At 42.1% G+C, this 19,239-nt stretch overlaps 1 pseudogene across 1 annotated transcript; it reads left to right on the forward strand.

Moving 5' to 3' along the window:
* The first annotated feature begins 1,643 nt into the window (after positions 1-1,643).
* LOC306661026 (peptidyl-prolyl cis-trans isomerase A-like) lies at positions 1,644-2,432 on the forward strand (annotated as a pseudogene). Its single transcript has 2 exons — positions 1,644-1,648; positions 1,690-2,432. The product of its transcript is annotated as a peptidyl-prolyl cis-trans isomerase A-like (transcript).
* The last annotated feature ends 16,807 nt before the right edge of the window (positions 2,433-19,239 follow it).

A 19,239-nucleotide genomic window follows, 5' to 3' on the forward strand; every position in this document is an offset into this window, starting at 1 on the left:
CTCCTTCAAGTGTTTAGCCAACTGTCTCTTTTGCAGTGAAACCTTGCTGGATCACCCTAAGTCAACACATTCAAAGCTGAACTCCTGCCATTTCTGCCAACCAATTCCTCCCAGAGCCTTCCACATCTCAGTAAATAGCCATTCCATTCTAAAAGCTGCTTAAACAAAAAATGGAATCAATTACTTCTATTGCACCTCAAATCTGACCCATTATAAGTCCCACTGGTCCTACTTTTAAAATATATCCAGATTGCTTCTCTTTGCCTTAATGGCTACCACTCTGTTCCAAGTCACCATGATGCTCTGCCTGAATTATGTCAGTAATCTCCTAACTGTTCTCCTAGTTTCTACCATAGTCTCTCTTCAGACTATTGTTGACACGGCACCCAGAGTGATTTTGTTCAAATTCAAGTTTGATAAGGTCATAGTTCTGCTCCAAATTGGCTTTCCCTGTCACTCTGAATAAAAGCTGAAGTTCTTATGACAACTCACAGGGCTCTGTCTTGTCTTGCCACCGGGCACCCCGAAACTTGCTGTTTCTGGACTTCCCTTCCTCCACTTGTTCACGTGGCTTCCCTCTGTACTTCCTCCATGTCATTAATCAACGCTTGCTCACTAGGCTTAGCTGGCCTCCCTTGTCTAATATTTGGTGACATCTGTTCATTTGCCCCCCCTTCCTGTTTTATGCTACCATCTCCATATTCTCCTATTTTTGTCTTGTTTCTTGTCTCTCTCCCCCAGCAGAATGTAAGCTTCATGTAGGCCAGGATTTTTGTCTGTTTTTCCCTGCTATATCTTTGGAACATAGAACAGTGTCTGGTCTGTGGCAGGTTTTCAATACTGTTAGTTTGAATAAATAAATGAGTTAAAGAACAAATAAATGAATGAATAAATTGGTAACCCCACACATACACCTTTTATCTTCCCTATTTTTTCCATAGAATTTATCATCCACCAATGTATTCTGGAATATGTATTTGTTCCAATTACTGCCCACTTTTCCATATTGGAATGCAAGTGCTGGGATTTCTGTCATATTCACAGGGGTATACTTATTATCCAGAAGAGTACCTGGCCTTTACATTTAATAAATATTTATTAAATTGAGTGAATGCTATTTTTGTCATTAATATTTTTGTAGATTAGGAGACTTTTAGTATAATTAAATTTTATGTGATCATTTACATAATTAGCATGTAGCAGGACCAGAGTTATAATTTAGATCTGTGTGACTTTAAGCCTGTGCACTTATACTTTTCTAACTGAGAAGGCGTTTGAGCTAGGGACTAAAGGATTGATGAAAGTTAAGCAGGATAGCTTCCTCTGCTGCGGAGCTCTTTCCCACCATGTTCCCTCTTTCCTTTCCTGACAGAGCACTGCCTGCATAGCCTGGCATGACAATTTCCTATTTTTTCTTTTGTTTTCTCTAGTAGGTTGTAAGGTCTATGTAGACGGGTGTCACTTCTCTATTGTTCACTGTTATATGATAGGCCCACCCCAATCTAGTTCCTGTTATGTCCCCAGTGGAGACTGGCTAGTTTAATGAAGGAGGGTAGGGAAGATTTCAGCCTAAGAAACAGTTGGACAGCAATCAGAGAATTCAAGAGGGCAACTAGAGTTATGTATCTAGGGTAGAGGCTTCAATGAGGTAATAATGTAAAATACATCTAGAAAGGAAGTTATATAAAGGATTGTGGAAAACATTGAGGGTCGTAGATATAAAAATTGTCTTTGGGGCTTTCAAGTAGCCTGTGGTCATTCTCTGTCAGCTACGGTCAACCCCACCGTGTTCTTTGACATAGATGTTGAAGGGGAGCCCTTGGGCCACATTTCCTTCGAGCTGTTTGCAGAGAAAGTTCCAAGGACAACAGATAATTTTCATGCTCTGAGTACTGGAGAGAAAGGATTTGGTTATAAGGTTCCTGCTTTTACAGAATTATTCTAGGATCGATATGCCAGGGTGGTAACTTCACACTCCATAATGGCACTGGTGGCAAGTCCATCTTTGGGGAGAAGTTCAATGATGAGAACTTCATCCAAAGCCTATAGGCTTGTTGTCTATGGCAAATGCTGGGTCAAACATAAATGGTTCCCAGTTTTGCATCTGCACTGCCAAGACTGAGTGGTTGGATGGCAAGCATGTGGTATTTGGGAAGGTGAAAGAGGGCATAAATATTGTGGAAGCCATGGAGTGATTTGGGTCCAGGAATGGCAAGACCAGCAGGCCATTACCATTACCCACCGTGGACAACTCTAATGCATTTGACTTGTGTTTATCTTAACCACCAAACCATTCCTTCTGTAGCTCAGGTGAGCAACCCTTCACCCCATCTGCTCACAATATCCCATAATCTTTGTGCTCTCGCTGCAGTTCTTTGGGTTCCATATTTTCCTTATTTCCCTCCCAAGTCTAACTGGATTGCAGAGTTAAGTTTATGATTATGAATAACAACTAAAAGACAAAAAAAAAAAAAAAAAACTGTCTTTGGAAAGCTATTTGGGAATCACTGCATTTAGTTTGCACAGAAGCACACAGAACCCTTCTTTCAGAAGTTTAATTGGATACTGAAAATGGATTGAAAAGCAAAGCAGGAAGGCAGAATCTGATGCAATAGCCAAACCATAGAGGTAAAAAATATCCCAACTTGAATGGTGTCAGTGGGACTGGAGTGGAGTAAACAGGTATGAGAAATATTTTAGGAAAGACTCGACAGGATTTAGTGAACAACAGGTTCTTGAAGACAAAGGAGAAGAGGGAATTGAGGCTGGCCCCAAGGCTTTGAATCAGGGTGGCTGGCAGAATAATGGTGTGTTTAATGGAAGGGGGGCAGGGAGGAAATTGGAAAGAGGAAATAATTGGATGGAGAGAAAATGAGTTTGGCTCCAGGCATTTCAAGCTTGAAATATTCACACAACATTCCAGTAGAAATGAAGTGAATTGGAAATTCAGGACTAATTTTCAGAAAAGATGTCTGTGTAAACCCTTAAATAGTTTAGCCCCTGTAACAGGTGAAGTAATACTTAGTTTTCCAAGGGTTTAGCTATTGTGAATCTTAAAAATGTCTGAACATGGGGCTGGGAATCTATATTCCCAGTGGTAGAGACCCTGAATCCCCAACACCACAAATATCTATATATTTAAAGAATGTTTAGCTCTTGTTAAAAGTTGTTTAACTTTCTGATATTTGCTAATCTTTTCTTATTGAATGGGGCAAACTCTGAGTAGATTAGGGTGTACTCTTGTATACCTGTAACCTTTGGTGTGCCAGGGCTCTTCACATTTGATTAGACTTAGGTATTAATCTTGTGGACATTTGATCACCTGGTGGATAGAGACACACAATGTAAACATGAGAAGATTTGTTCAAATACTGAAATGAACACTTTCTTGGCAAACTTTTTGGTTAGTCAGATCTCTGGGACATTAGTTCTATACACAAACCCAGAGTTTCCATTGTCTGAAGACTCAAAGGAAGCTACTTTATATAGCCAGCAACCTACTAGAATTAAATTATTTATGTTTTCCTTCTATTAAAAATAGATATGCAAGGCTTTAATTCTATCTACAACTTTTAAAGTATCTGATACAATGGGGGGTAAGATGTTAATATTTTTTATATCTGGGTGGTAGATTGTTATCTTATTATCTATACTCTTGAAATGCAGGAATTCATATTTTTAAAAAATTTAAAAGGAGATGTAAAACAGCAGAAGACTGAGATTCTGAGGCTCAGGCTAGTCTGGGAAGATGACCTATGGAAGCAATGGAGCGACCCTACTTTCCCAAGTTCCTCTCCTCTCCAAGAACAAAAGACCATGTGGGTGACCGGTCTGTGAGAGGTCATGGGATAGAGAGGGAGGTGGTAATTCTTTTCTCAGGCTGTGGGTCACATAATGTCTATAATAGTCCTCTTGAGGTTAGCCACCAGCTTGGGAAGTCACATACCCACTACTGGTGGTTAGGAGTCAGCATAGTCCCGTGTTCAGAATCACTCGTAACTCAAGCATAGTGACAGAGGAGTCCCCTCCATGTCCACCCCACACTTTGCCCCTGAGCTCAGGCTTAGCTCTAAGGACAGGGTCACTGTCACTTAATACCATGGTGCTTTTCTGAGTGAGCACATCAAAGCATGCGGTGAGTCTCAGGGACCATGATTCTCCTCTGAGGGCTGCGTGTGAGACTGGGAGGCCTGAGGGGGTGAGGTGGGAGGCTCCCAGGGGCATTTCTCCCAAGCCCTCCAGAGGTTTCTAGCACTGAACTCCATTCCTCTGGACAACCTTTCTGCAGGTGCCCAACAGTCCCTCTAAGACTTCTGCACTTCCCAAAGCTGACAAACACCTTCTCTTTCTGACCTCAGTTTCTCCTTTCACACAGGCCTACCTTGGAAACACCACTGTCTGATCAGCCAATACCAACCACGGGGTAGGCCCAGTGTGGTGATAGCAATATTCCAGTAAATTAGCTCTTCAGACTAAAAACATCAGAAATTGAACTTGAAAAATGTGTGTCCTATGGTTCCACTCACAGGCCTTAGATTTCTACAAGGAGAAACAATTTTGATAGAGCAGGAAGAGTGGACATCTTTCAAGTCAGAATTCAATAAAGAGAAGCAATCTTGCCTCTGACCTTGCAGGCTTTGAAAACAGCTTCTAATCCACGGCTCATCCCTTGGGAACAGAAGTCCTTCCCATAGTTCCCGAGAAAGCCTCCTTTTGGCTTCCTGCACAGCCCCCATTGGGAGAAATGAAATCTGTTTCTCCTGGGGCTCTGTGTCTCTTTTCTGATCCAGGACTCCTCCAGATAGATGCCTCTTCTGTCAGCTCTCACAAGTCCACATACTTCCTGCCAGCCCTCTTCCAAATCCCCTCTTCCAGCCAACTTGCCTCTCAGCAAGACAGTAGCCATCCTTTTTCCTACTGCACAATTGGGAACAGTTTCAGTGTTCCTAGCTTTTCCTTCCTGTGCCTGTCATTTCCCCCACGAACACAAGCTGCTTTGCAGCCTAGTCACACGCATGGCACCATTACTGAGACAGGTCGGACGTATGGCGCTGATCGAATTTGCTGTACCAAGTTGCCAGGACTTTCTGGAACAAATAAAAATTTAACATTCAGCTCTTGGAGCACCCCCGAAACCAGACCTCCTAAAGTCTGCTTCATTTCCATCAAAGCATTTGGGTCCTGAATTTCACTCTTGGAGATGAGTAATTAGAAATTTTAAAAGCCATTCTGACTGCATCTCTCATTTTTAGCTTCCTAGGACCACTGGAATCACAATGCCTCCTGGAGTCTTGGACTTTGAAGGTCAATGTCATTGAGTTCTCATTCCAGTTGAGAAAGCCTGGGAAATTACCATCACATCTTCGTTCTTCTGGTAGCTCATACTTGCTATTCTTTTCATCTATTTACCTTCATGGACGGTTTATCCAAACACTTGCTAATCTTCTTCCCTGTGGACAAATTTGTGTCCAGCATGGCAGGCAAAATGGCCTAGAATCTGATCATCTTCATTGGTGCCTGTGGCCAGCACAAAATAAACAACACAAATTTATATCGCTGACGGAACAGAAATCATCTTCTCTGCAATGTCGTTGCTTCTTATTTTGGGGTACAGGGCATAGGAGCAGAGCTTGACTCAGGCCTGGCTATACATTTAGGAAAAGGAAACAAATTTCTTCTGAAAACTTCCAGCCTTCCCATTTTGGGGGAGAATGAATGTACCCACCACAGCAACCAGCTTGCAGAGCACAGAGGAGGATCCAAGCAACACGTTCTATTTGCTAAACAAAACATCTGAAATCTTGGGATTTCTGGTCCAAAACCATATAATAGCCTCATGTACATTCATTCATTCCCTAGCACTGAATAAGATTTCCAATGCCATATATACCAATGCTAAAGTTAAAAACAAAAGCTGACAGATTGGGGAATAGCCTACTTGAGTTTGGCCCTCCAGTTTGCTTCTTGTCCCAATAATTTATATTTTGGTAAATAGCATTTGAGGAACAAAAAAGAGGGTGGCAGATCAAAACAAATTATAGAACAAAATAATATAAGGAAAAGAAGCAACCACAGGTGAAATTCCCAAGGGTTACTATTTGCAGATGACTCATATTTCCAGGGCCTCCATCTCTATAGCTGCTTTTACAGACCCTGTCCAGCATATTACAGACTGCCGGTTCAGTCTTTAAGTGCCACAGGACTTGTAAACTGCATGCTTCGCTTGATATCAAATAAAAAGCAGAACCTTTTAAATTAAACCAACACTCCTTTCCCCAAGTTTTATCTTGTTTCTGTGGGGCAGAGAAGGTTGCAGTCTTTTCCATACAAACTTCTGCCAACACCAGCTAATGTTAAGTAAATGTGTGGGATTCAAAACTGAGAGTTGTTTAAATGTTTTCAAGTTTCTCCCATGCTTGGTTCATCGGGCTCCTAACCTCTCTCCCTGGGCTCCCAGCTCTAAAATTATATGACTGTACTTACTTTGGCAGTGATTCAGAGGAAAGAGAGAGTAGGGAGGAAGGAGGGAAAAAGGTAATTATTTTATTTAAGCATAGCCTCTAAAATTCAGATGGTATTGAATAGGAAGAGTATTTTGTTGTTGTTGTTTTTGGGTGCTGGGGATCAAACCCAGGGCCTTATGCTTACAAGGCAAGCACTCTACCGACTAAGCTATTTCCCCAGCCCCAGGAAGAGTATTTAAAAACCAGTACTGAGGGCTGGGGATATAGCTCAGTCGGTAGAGTGCTTGCTAGGCCCTGGGTTCAATCCCCAGTACGGTGCAAAAAAAAAAAAAAAAAAAAAAAAAAACAGTCTTGATGCCACCACCTAGACATGCATAGGACAGGCATTGTTTAGTAGCCACTCAAGTTCACTGCCTCATACTGACTTTTCAGCTATCACAACGGCCTTGACAACTAAACCAAGATGTTTCTTAAGCAAGAGGTCCCAGGGCTGTGTGGCTTTATCTTTTCCCTTCTGAATTGAAGGGAGAAAGGGCAGCTCCACAAACAGATCTGTGTATTTCTCATGGTCCTGAGTAGTTCCTAAGGTGGTCATAAAGCCAACAACTCCATTACATAAGACAACCATTGTTGAACCAAGATCTCCCAGGGCCCAGACTCATCCCTGGTAGCCACCGTGAAACACATTAACTTTTCCAGGCGGAGTAAAATACACCCTAATGGGTAACAACTGTAACTCCTCAGCTAAATGCTGCCTTTGTGGACTCTGAGTCAATGTGCTCCCCTACCAACCTTCAGCACACAAATCTGGGCATGCCTCCACATACTGTATGTATCAAAGTGCACCCTGTATTCACAGATGCATCACTGAACACCAAGTGTGACCAGCCAAAGTAGTAACATAACAGAAGAAAAACAATGATAAGATGATCACAACACTTCAGAGTCCAAAAAGCTAAGGTGGAAGAGACATTGCTTACATCCCGATGGCACTCAGCACGGGGAGGTGGTGCCGAGAGGGTGATGTGTGTGTTGTGGGTTCTGGGAAGGCAAATGCTCATAGCCTGCAGAAGATGTTCCCTGCCTCTCTCTGAGTTGCCACTCAAAGCTTTATCTCTACCCTCACCTCTCCTTCAAAGTGACACAGTAAGTAAGTGGCTAAACCAAGCACTGTGGCACTATGGTCTTTTGTTTCAGCAAGAATCTGATTTCTGCATTTGTCTGTGTCCTCTCACCTCGTCAGCAATGGCTAGACTGATGGTTCCTGACTTGCCCTAGACTTTGGTTTTCCAACTACAAGATGGTGTGAAAGCGACATGCATTCAGTGGAAACCACACTTTTAACTTTGAATATTGACATTTCCCAAGTACAATGTGCTACAATCCTCTTGAAATGCTGGGCAGTGGCAGTGAGTGGCAGCTGCCAGTCAGATCATAAGGGGAGCAACCAACATTCCAGTGTCCTGTGTTGCCAGGTTGTGATGTTTAGTAGGTAGATGGAGCACAGTAAGTGCATTTGGGATTTATGATATTTCCAACTTATGATAGCTTTATTAGGACTCACCTCCATTTGGTCAAGGAGCATTCATACTGTGCAACTAATAAAGTTGAAGTTTTGGAATCCTTTGTTCCAAAGGTCCTAGGAGGTTCCCTAGCAATATATATATATAGATAGATATAGACAAAGATAAATACATACAAACATGTGTGTTATAACCATGATATATATAGCTGTGTGATATATATTACAATGATATTATAACAATATATCATATACAACACATAGGAACTCTCTCTCTTTACACACGCATACACACACACACACACACACACACACCACACATTTACAAAAGATATCTTAACTTCAGGTGGTTAAGAACATCTTTGTTCACTCCAACACTGCTTGTTTTAGGTTAGGTGGCAGAGAAATGGTCCAGAGCACTTTAAGGATCCAGCTACGTGGAAGTCGAGTTAGGGACATATTTGGCTGGATTCGATGGGACATATTCATATGATTTGCAGTCCCATCTGGGTATAAAGTTATTGCTAGTCATCCTGATATGGGAGTGGCTTCCAGGAACACTACCCCCCACTGTGCTGACTCACCTCTGTATCATGGCAAGAAGGTACAAACCCAGGATCTGCCTCACAATATAAATGTGTAGCATAGCATCTCCACCACAAGTATGTGGGTCCGAATCTAACACAGTTTGAAACACATGGAGCCAGAGGCCTGTCTTGGGGGATATTCATTCAAATTTTACAGTTTACATATAAATGGAAGTTGTTAGAGGTTATTCCACAGTTAAAATCAACCCTAGAACTTTAAATGACATAACCAAACAAAACTTCCAAAAGTATACGTAAACAAATTTCAATCAGCCCTGCCAGAGAAGAGACTAAATGGACCTATTCTCTTTAGAGAAAAAAAATTGAAACTATTAAATCATTTTCTTTAAAAGGTGACCAGAAAACATACATCCAAAGAATATGTTAGGAGGTGAAAGTGTTATAAATACAAAGCAGGCAGTTAATTAATCGAATGCTATTTTATTGAATTTCATGATTTTATATTCGATTTTATCGCATGCACTTTGTTGTGATTTCTTTATGTATTATATCATAGCTAATTCTACATATATGATTTTGTATTCTTTTACTTAAAAAGTCTCCTCCCGTGACTGTGTAGACTTCAGGTCCCCCAAATCTGGATCTGCCTCTGCTTGCACAGCAGGTAAAAATGTACCAGGTAAATTGTTGAAAGTGGCACACATTAAGTGTTTGCTGAGTTCGATGCTGCCCTCTCCCTCATTAAAAACCATTTCCTTTGCGTCACCCTGCTTCACCCACAGCCCTGCCTCAGCTGCATCAAGTCCACACATTTCTATGCGTCCCGCAGACCAGCCTCCTCCAGGTCACTTCCTTTGCCTGTCATCAGGACCAACCACTGACAGCTCATCAACAGTGACAAGATGTTCACCAACACTTACAAGACCGGAAAGCTGCAGAGTGCCAGGGCTTTGGGAGCAAGAGAAGATGGTCACTAGGAGTGAGGGGACCTCTCTCTAGTGACACCTGAGCTAGCAGCAGCATCTCCTCCACTGACGGCCCAAGGGGTACAGCAGCTACCCCACGTCACTGGGGCTGGCCTTGCACCGAGCCATCCTCCCACCAAAGATATCTAATAAAATGACAACAGAGACCACATGAAATCAGCCCAAAGCAGACACAGAGAACAGACAGCTAGTTTTCCTCCAAAACGTAGTCTCTGTGACAAGCGACAGAACAAATAATGACCACAGGGCTCATTTAAAAGGTTTATAGGTGAAGAGGAACACAGATGGCATGAGGCTCCACAGGACAGTGTGACCCACATGTGATTCCCCTTGTAGATGGTGTGAAAACAGAAATATTAGCAGCCTTGGTGAGTTACTTTGACCTCTAACTGCATACATCTGCTTTTTCTTACTTAAGCCACATCAGGACTGGGACAAATGAGATGGACATCATCTTAACTTGTATTCACATATGTTGATCTTCATTTGTTCAAGTAGAGGTATAGGAGTTGTCAAAAATTAAAATGATATTTAAATAATAATATTTTTAACCCAGGTCCTTTCCCTTCCCAACATTATTGGTTCTGTTTCCATTGGCTCCGAAGCATTCATTGCTTAGGAGACAGTGGAAACAGCTAGAATAAAGCCCTCAGTGGAGGTGCTCATGGGATGTGTAATTCACAGCATCTGAAATTGACTTGAAAGAGCTGGTCATGGGAGAGAGGGAGGTGGTTTTATTTTGAATTCCAAAAGGGCTTTATTTTAAGATGCTAGTGAAACTTTAGGGGACCAGACCATTGCATCGCATTTACAAGCGTTAACTTCCAAGGGACACAGGTCATGGTACAAGGTCCATTCCCCCTCACAAGGGAAAGCAATGAAATTTGTTTTCCTGACTTGGGACAGAGGTGATTAGAGAGCATAAGTAGAGAGACAGAGGAGAGAGAGCTAAGAGACCCTGACTCAAAATAAAAAATAAAAAGGACTGGGGATGTAGCTCAGTAGTAAAGCAGCCCTGGGTTCAATCCCCAGTTCCACCAAAAACAAGAACAAACAAACAAAAAATCAACAGAAAACCTACTATATGGATTTGAAATCCCTGACCTTCCTCTATCCCCGCAAAATATCCCAATCACAAAGGTGGCCTTGTACCCTGGGAAGTTGCCTATATTTGTAGGAGGGCTGATTAGCAGAACCTGGACCACGGACCAGACATCCAGGAATAAGCACTTCATTCAGTCTTCGGCATCTGGGGATTCTGTCTATGGACTCAGTCAACTGTTCATTGAAAATATTAAAAAATGATTGTATTGGTAAGACTTTTTCTTAGCATATTCCTAAATAATACAGTACAACTATTTACATAGCATTTACATTGCATTTAGTATTAAAAACCATCTAAAGATGACATAAAGTATTTAGCAAAATGGACACGTTATATGCAAATTCTGTGCCATTTAATACAAGGGTCTTGAGAATCTGCAGATTTTGGTATCCACTGGGGTCCTGGAACCAATCCCTGATGTATAGTGAGGGACAACTGTACTTTGTACTTTGAACTTAGAGAGATCTAATTTGGGGAAGTATTTGAGAGATTCGATGGTCTCATGTGGGTCATGAAGATATGAATCTTCATGTCATATTGATAATCATAATTGCTATCACGATGTCTTCATCTAAGACAATATGATAAAGTAGTATGATACTAACGTTTCCCCTCATTTCTCCACCTCCTTAATCTGACTGACAGTTTGAAAGCAGAAAGTTATAACGTAGCATTTGCTATAACTACGTTCTTTAATTGTCATCCACAATGATTAGGAACGTCTCACAGACACCACCTCCGTCAGGCTGGGCACAGCCCACCAGGTGTTCAACCAGAACGACTACTATGCCTCTCTTTGTTAGGCCTCTGAATTATTTATCTCCAGGTATGTGGGTGATAGGCTCAGACGGTGGTTCTCTAAATGCCCAGGAGCTAAACGTCCCTGTTACTTTCTCTGGAATAATTTCATTCATTCCTTTCTACAAAGAAGCGGTGGTGGTTCACAGGACTATAATGACTCAGGAAAAATCAAAATAAAAGCATTACAAACCCTGTAGGTAAAATGAGGACGTTCTTTACCTTCTGTGATGAATTGGGTGTAGCCCAAGTATTCAGTGAAGAATAAATGAGAGATTACTGGTTGTCTGGTTTGGTTGCCCCTGGGGAATAGTTTGTGTGGGAGGCCAGAATACACAGGGCTCACTGGAAGGGCAGCTGAGGCTCTGCTCTCAATCCTTTCTGAAGAGAGGAATTGAATTCCTAAGCAATTTATTTTTCTGTTTTTGTGACCCAGGCTCATAGAGTCCAAACCAAACAGACCCAGGAAGAGTCTTGCTGCTGGTTGTTGATGAGAACTCACCCTCAGCCTCTGGCTTTGGAGCTTCCTAAGCAATCTCTGCCAACCTCAGGGCACCCACGAAATATCTGTATCCTTTATTTATTTATGTATGTATGCACATATTTATTTTTTGGTACCAGGGATTGAACCCAGGGGCCCTCAAAAACTAAGCTACTTTTCCAGTTCTTTTTAAAAAATATTTTGAGACAGGGTCTCACCAAGTTGACCAGGGTCTTGCTAACTTGCTGAGGCGGGCATGGAACCTGTGATCCTCCTGTCTCAGCCTCCCAAGCTCAGTGGCACATGCCTGTAATCCCAGCAGCTTGGAAGGCTGAGGCAGAAGCCTTACTCAGTGTTCCCATACACATGAGAGCTAGTTTTATGCCTTTGTTATGCCTTTTATTTTCATAAAAAATGCAATCTTAAAGTTGAAAGTTCATTTCATCTGAACACAGCTTGAGGCCCCCTCAAAGTACCCCTAAATGCTGGCCCTCCAATCTCTTCTCTGAACATGTTCAGGAACAGGTAACTCCCTGTCTCCACACAAGCTCACCCATTTTTGGATGACTCAGATGAGTCTTCCTTAAATTGAAGATTCTGTAATTTGCTTCCACTGGCCCAGTTTCCATGGGAAAACTCTTTGGAATATTATTAAACCATTCCCCACTTTTCACTTTTTTTTTTTTTTTTTGGTGCTGGGGATTGAACCCAGGGCCTTGGACATGCTAAGCTTATACTCAATCACTCAGCTGTCCCACTATCTTTTTTGTTTGTTTGTTTTTTTGTTTTGAGAAGAGGGGGTGGGTGTTGCCCAGGCTGGGCTTGAACTCCTGGGCTCAAGTGATCCAGTGTGTCAGCCTCCCAAGTAGCTAGGGCTAAAAGTGCATGCCACCCCACCCCAAGCCACTATGCTATTTCCCCCTTCAAGACTTGTGTTCACAGGCCAAGCTCCTCCAGGCCCTGCTCCTCTTCCTGAACCATGGGTTTGAGATTGCCATCCTACTGCCTCCCTCTGAATATCCTCCACCTTGTCAGGTCCCTTGTAGACTGGTGCTTACAACATAGCACAGGGCTCCACTGTGGTCTCTCCAGTGCAGAGCAAGGCACTATTTGTTCTAAATACTACATATTTATTAAGTCACTTAGGATTTAATTAGCTTTCTTGGTAACCACATTAAATTATGGCTTGTTTCTTAGCAGCAACTATATATTTGAGTAGTGGGATTTTTATAATCTCAAAACAGAGCCTGCCATTTACCATTGATGGATATTTTTTTGCAGTGCTGGGGATCAAACCCAGGGTCTCATGTATGCTAGGAAGTCCTCTACACTAAGTTACATCCCCAGCCCCTACTGATAGATTTTATCTTGCAATGTGACCTGATTGGTTCAGATTTTTAGAGATCTTTTGGGATTCTGATTTTGCCCTTGAATGCATCATTCCACGCAAGTTCTGTGTCACCTGCAAATAAAATAAGCTTATTTTTGGTCTTCATCCGAGTCACCAATAAAACAAAGAAAGAAAGAAGAATACCCAATACCTTCCCTCGAACCCTGGGAGGAGGACATGAGCTAGTCATCATGGCAGCCCAGGATCTGAAACCCCTTTTTATTTGGGAGAATTATCAACCTTATGAGTCTTGTAGAAGGCAAGACCTCTTCCCACTCTGGAAGGTAAAAAAATCTCAGTTACCGGCTCTCCCAGAGCCCTTGGTAGCTAGGGTATAGGGTGTCATCCAGGCTTACCAAGCAGAGACATCATGCTGGGCTCTGAATCAGAAGCCACAGCTGGGACTTTAAAAAGGAGTCCATTCCAGCAGAGGGTGGAGTCAGTCATGGGGGACAGGGTAATGATGTCAGCTGTGCAACCCTGGCGCTCATGACAATACTGACTGACCGTCAGGTCCTCTGAAGACCAGTTCAGTGATTTTTGGATGTGGTTCTGATTTGTGATAGCCAAGCTTGCTGACCAGCCCTCTGGAGAATCTGTAGGCGGCCCTGTATCCTTAGCAAAAATTCCCTTCTTTTCAAACTAACTACAATTTATTCCTATTGTTTTGATCTTAAAACAAGTGACATCTTTCTTTTCCATCTTATCCCCTGGTACTGTAGCGATCATGTCAGATTTCTGAAATGTAGACACACCATACCATCCTCATTTGCAAGTTTGTCAGTGAATAATCCTGTCAGAAAAGATGAAATCAGTCAGACACAATTTGTTGTTAGTGATCCTGTGGGTATTTTTTTTTTTTTTTTTTTAAGGCGGAGTCTTGCTAAGTTGCCCAAATGATCTTGAACTTGTGCTCTTCCTGCTTAGGCCTCCAGAGTAGCTGGGATTACAGATGTGTACCACTGTGCCAAGCACTACTGGCTCTTCCCAATCACTACTTCCCTTACTATGAGCTCAGAAAGCATCTTCTAGTATTCCCTTTAGGAAACATGCCAAGACTCAACATCAAGTTCACTAGTCTATTATTTACAGAATCTGCCTTCTTTCTCTTCTTGAAAATCAGAAATACATCTTCTCCATTTCTTCTAGCTCTGTTATGTTTCTTAATTCCTCAGGGATTATCCTAATGATCTCTGCACACAAAGATTATCAATCATATCTTCAAATTCTCTCAACAGCCTAGAATCCAATTTTCTCTACTAGGAAAATATGATCAATCTCAAACGTACTTTGATTTGTACTTTATGGCTTGAAGAACATTCTTCTTTGAGAAGGCAGAAGTAACACTGAGTTTGGGCCTAGTAAGAGTGAGGTCCCCACAGTCAGACTGTTGCAAGGGAGTCACTGTTTCCAGAACTGCTTCAAAAGGGCTTGATTACCCTGGGTAGTAAAGCAGAGGCAGATACAGGAAATTCAGGGACAGATTCCTCCCCTACATCATCCCCTTTCACTAAGCAAACGTGACCACACTCCCAGGTCCTTGGCTGCTCATGACCCCACTTACTGAGCAACAAGGAATTGAAGGGGTTTGGCAAAAAGTCTCTGGGCCAGTTTGGCTCACATCTTCCTGAGAGAAAGGTAACATGTAGGTCTTTAATCTAAAGGTTCCTGGGTTGGATTATACCTGCAATCCCAACAAGAAGAGGGGTTGAGAGAGGTGGATCTCAAGTTTGTTAGCAAAACGCTGCCCCTGTAAACACACTCACACACTGAAGGCCAGTTAGACTGGAAGACATGGGGGCACAAGCTGTGTCTGTAGCGGACACTGCCTCACTCCTGAGTACCTTGACCATTAGCTGCATTTAGCCTGACTTGCCAACAGCAGGACCTATCCATCATGTCCTCTCTACTCAGGACACCAAGACGATTTAGTCCTACCTACCCACCCACACCACTTACTGGGAAACTCAGGGACAGATGACAAGGTGGGGCTTGATGCATTTCAGGAAGACTGACATCTGAATTCCCTGCCATTGGAGGAAGGCAGCTCTTTGCTATCTGGGGATGGAATGGGTCGTGCTATTGCTCCAAGAAAACTGTAGACCCAAAGCATATGGCTGCCTTGGGCATGAACAACTCTCTGTATACCCTGGTCCTTATCTGTAGAAATCAAGAAAAAGCTAAAACCAATTTCAACATTTCCTTTCTCCCAAAGGTCTGAAGTAGAATCCACACCATTCTAAAAGGACGCATTTTACTTCCCTTTACCAGATACACAGGCTTCCTTCTGTAAGAAAAAATCACTAGAAAGGAAAATTCACCACACATATGAAAAGACTGACTAGAGCAAAGGAGACCAATCTGAGAGACCAGGGTAACTGGCCCATTTCAAAGATAGTGCGAGGAACAGGAGAAATGGGGCCTGGGGGGGAATCACATTCTTTTTTTTTTTTTTTTTTTTTAACGTTTACCTAATCTAGACAATATTCTTTTTTTAAAAAAAAAAAAATTGTAGTTGTAGATGGGCCCAATACCTTTATTTTATTTATTTATTTTTAATGTGGTGCCGAGGATTGGTCCCAGTACCTCACAAAAATAGGCAAGAGCTCTGCCATTGAGCCACAACCCCAAATCTCCCAATCATTTTCTTAAGGAATAATTATAAAAGAAAAAGAGCAAAAATTTCCAGGTGGGCAGCAGTCTGTAGCTCTCCTCACAGATCTCCTGCACAGAGAGGAGTGGAGCTGCACCCGGGTGCTTGGCCTGGCAGCCAATTGCACATTAGAGCCCACCCTCCACAGGTTGGTGCCCTGGGACATCTGGCTGTCCCTTTCCCTTTCAGGATTATACAATAGCTGATCGACCAAAGACAGAAGAAATAAGGTAGAAAGTGGCTATCTGGGGTGACCAGGAATCACACAAGATGACACGCTGTCCTAGAACTCCCAGTCCTCGGAGGACAGTTCATGAAGACCCCCAACATGTGCACAAGGAAACATGCTTTCAATCTGAGACACCCCCACAAATGCCTGGTCTGGACTCGCTATCTCTGAGGATCAGCAAAGCATTATCCAACTCACAAGACGCCTCGCGACTGCAAGGAAGAAACACAAACGATTCTGGTACTTTTCCATTTTATCCTGTCAGGAAAGAAACATTTTTAAAAAGTCACCCCATGTTCTTGATCTTGAGAAATCACCAGCAGAGTTAATAGACATCACCAGCACTGCAGAATCAACAACAATGTGTGTTTCTTCCCTCCCTGTGGCCATATGCCCAGAATGAGAGATGTAATATAAGAAGCAGAGAAAATTATTAGAGATGGAAAAAATCGCATAAAGGGAAGGAACTAGCCAAGATGTGAATCCAAATAGCAAATGGGGATGCCTGTAAGTGTTCGCAGCAGCAAGCACTTGCCACAATTGCTACTCATACCAGGATGTAAGTTCTCGGCACACAATTATGTGAACAGCACAGTAGGCCAGGGTGATATGTGACTGTTCTCAGAAATGATCTGTTCAGATTTTGCACAAGAAAAATCAATGTAAGGAAAACATTGTCATCTTTATACATCAAACAGCGTGCTGTGTTCAATGAGATTTTTATATGATTTTAAAGACATCCTTTTAATATGTCAGTCCCCATATGATCTGCCAGCAGGATTTACACGTCATTGCACAATTATAACAAGAACATAGAAATTGCATTTCAATTCTGATTGGGTCTATAAGATCTTTGCATTCTTTCCTGAAGAGGAATAACATTCCTTTTTTTTAAAACAGAAGAGAAAAAAGGGTCAGGATGGCTGCCAAGAACTTCTTGGTTTGTTTCCAACGCATTCTGAGCAGAATCTCTCAGAAAGTTAAATGTAACATCCCATTCAGAGATTCAGCTAGATTGTCAGTGCTGGGAGAAGAGATTGGAAAATATAAAAAATTCTTCCTCAGTTCCTCTCTCTACTGCAACAGTGACTGTCACCCTCTTTGTGACATGTGACTTTATCCTGACCCCCTTTACTGCCCTTTTTTCCAGAAGGAAGGCAGACGGTACCCTGTCAGTGTTTCCCAGTTGCAGCCATTGGTCCTTCGCTAGTCTACCTACACACACTCCTCGTCCTCTAAGGCAAAGAGTTCAAAGTCACCCAACGGACTGATATTTTTCTGTCACCCCATTTGAACTTAAGTTTCATATTTTCAGTTGCCCATAATACGTCCAGTTTAAAACACCCCCATTATTTCAAACTCAGAGTTTCTGAAATAACACTCTGGAAACATGCTTCCCATACAATTTCCACACCCCTTTCAAAGGCTCCATCATCCCACAGTCATTTTGATATGAATCTGAAGTGTTATTTTTTTGTATTGCCTCCATTTCCTATATTTATTCGACCATCAATTTCTACTGGCTATTTTTTCAAAAATGCCTCTTGGGCCATGGCTCCCTCTTCACCTCCTCTTCTACCTGCCTCCTTGCCCCAGGGTACAACTCCAGCTCCTCAACATCTCCTTGGCCCTGGTCTCCCCAGCCACTCTCCATTACTTAGTCTTCCATGTGGTTGCGGTTCCTTCATCCTTCCTTCCCTTTTTTGGTGCGGGGGATTGAAACATGTGAAGCACACTGGACTTTTCCAGCCTCTAGTATTTCCTTTCTTTTTTTCTTCCCCAGCTCCTAATATTTCTTATAACTTTGAGTTTGAATTGTCGCCTCAGCAGACCATAATCCTGAGTGCAGGAACAATGGCTTTCTTCTTTTAATGATCCCCTCTTTTTGAGAGCCTATTTCTTTTTCCTGTTCCCACTTTGTACTTATTTTTATTTTCCCCATATTTATTATATATGTTCTTATAAGCCATCTCCACATATGTGCAGAATAATAAAGTATTTCTTCTGTATCTTTCACAGTATCTATCACTGTATTAGCTAAACACAGTTACTCGAAAGAGCCCACTCAACTAATATGTAATTGGTTTTTAAATACAGCAGGGTATATGTGAATTAACTTCAGACAAATACAAATATCTTTAAAATCTTTAAGAATCATGTTCATGGAATCACTTAATTCTTCTTTGCCCCAGATTCAGCTGTGATGTCTTTTATTATATTTCAATAACATGATAATGACTTGATACAACTAAAACTAAAGAGACAGAAAAGGCAAAAACAAAGAAATTGAAAAAAACAATGATTTTGCACATGGGAATTTAAAGGGGGTAGCCGGGAATACACTATTTCTAAATGAGGACCCTTGTTTATGGAATATTCCACCAGAAATCTAGCACCACGACCCAATGCCTCCACCAAGGAAAGACAGAGAAGGGCAAGACAGGCAGAGGAAGAAGCATCAGGAGAGACAGTGAGATAACAGAGAAATGAAAGAAATAATCCAGTTTTTTTTTTTTTTTTTTTTTTTAAATGACTTCTCTGGCATCAGGAATAGTTCAAGATCAAAGGCAAAAAATCTGATTTTAAAAGTTCTCAGTCTGCTTTCCTCAGTCCTAAGTCACTGGGTGAACTCAGATGGTGGGAGAGATTATTACAGCTCTGCTCCGGGGAGGCATTTCTTTTGCAACCCCCCTGGTTCTTGAAAACTTCACTAGCTTGGGCTTTAATGGGGGCTGACTGGTAATATGCCAATCCCGCAATCTGTCTTGGGCAAATAAATCACAGGAAAGAAACTTTTCAGTTTAAAGGGTAGAAATTCAAGTCCAACTTAGAGTTTTGCAACCATCACCACATCATAGGAATCCCACAATTGCTACCCCAGTAGAACAAGCAGTGCTGGCTATAAATGGAGACGACCCTACTGCCATGTGGCCTGAGCAAGAGGGAGAGGCAGCCAGCTGCCAAACATCCTCAGCGCCACAGGAGTCAGTTCTTCCCTTCCAGACAGGCAGTTAGAAAGGAGTCCTCGCTCCTTACCTGTGTCCTTGCTGATTGCTGTTTCTT

This window comes from Sciurus vulgaris, assembly GCF_902686455.1.
Source record: "Sciurus vulgaris genome assembly, chromosome: 5".
Taxonomy (NCBI): domain Eukaryota; kingdom Metazoa; phylum Chordata; class Mammalia; order Rodentia; family Sciuridae; genus Sciurus; species Sciurus vulgaris.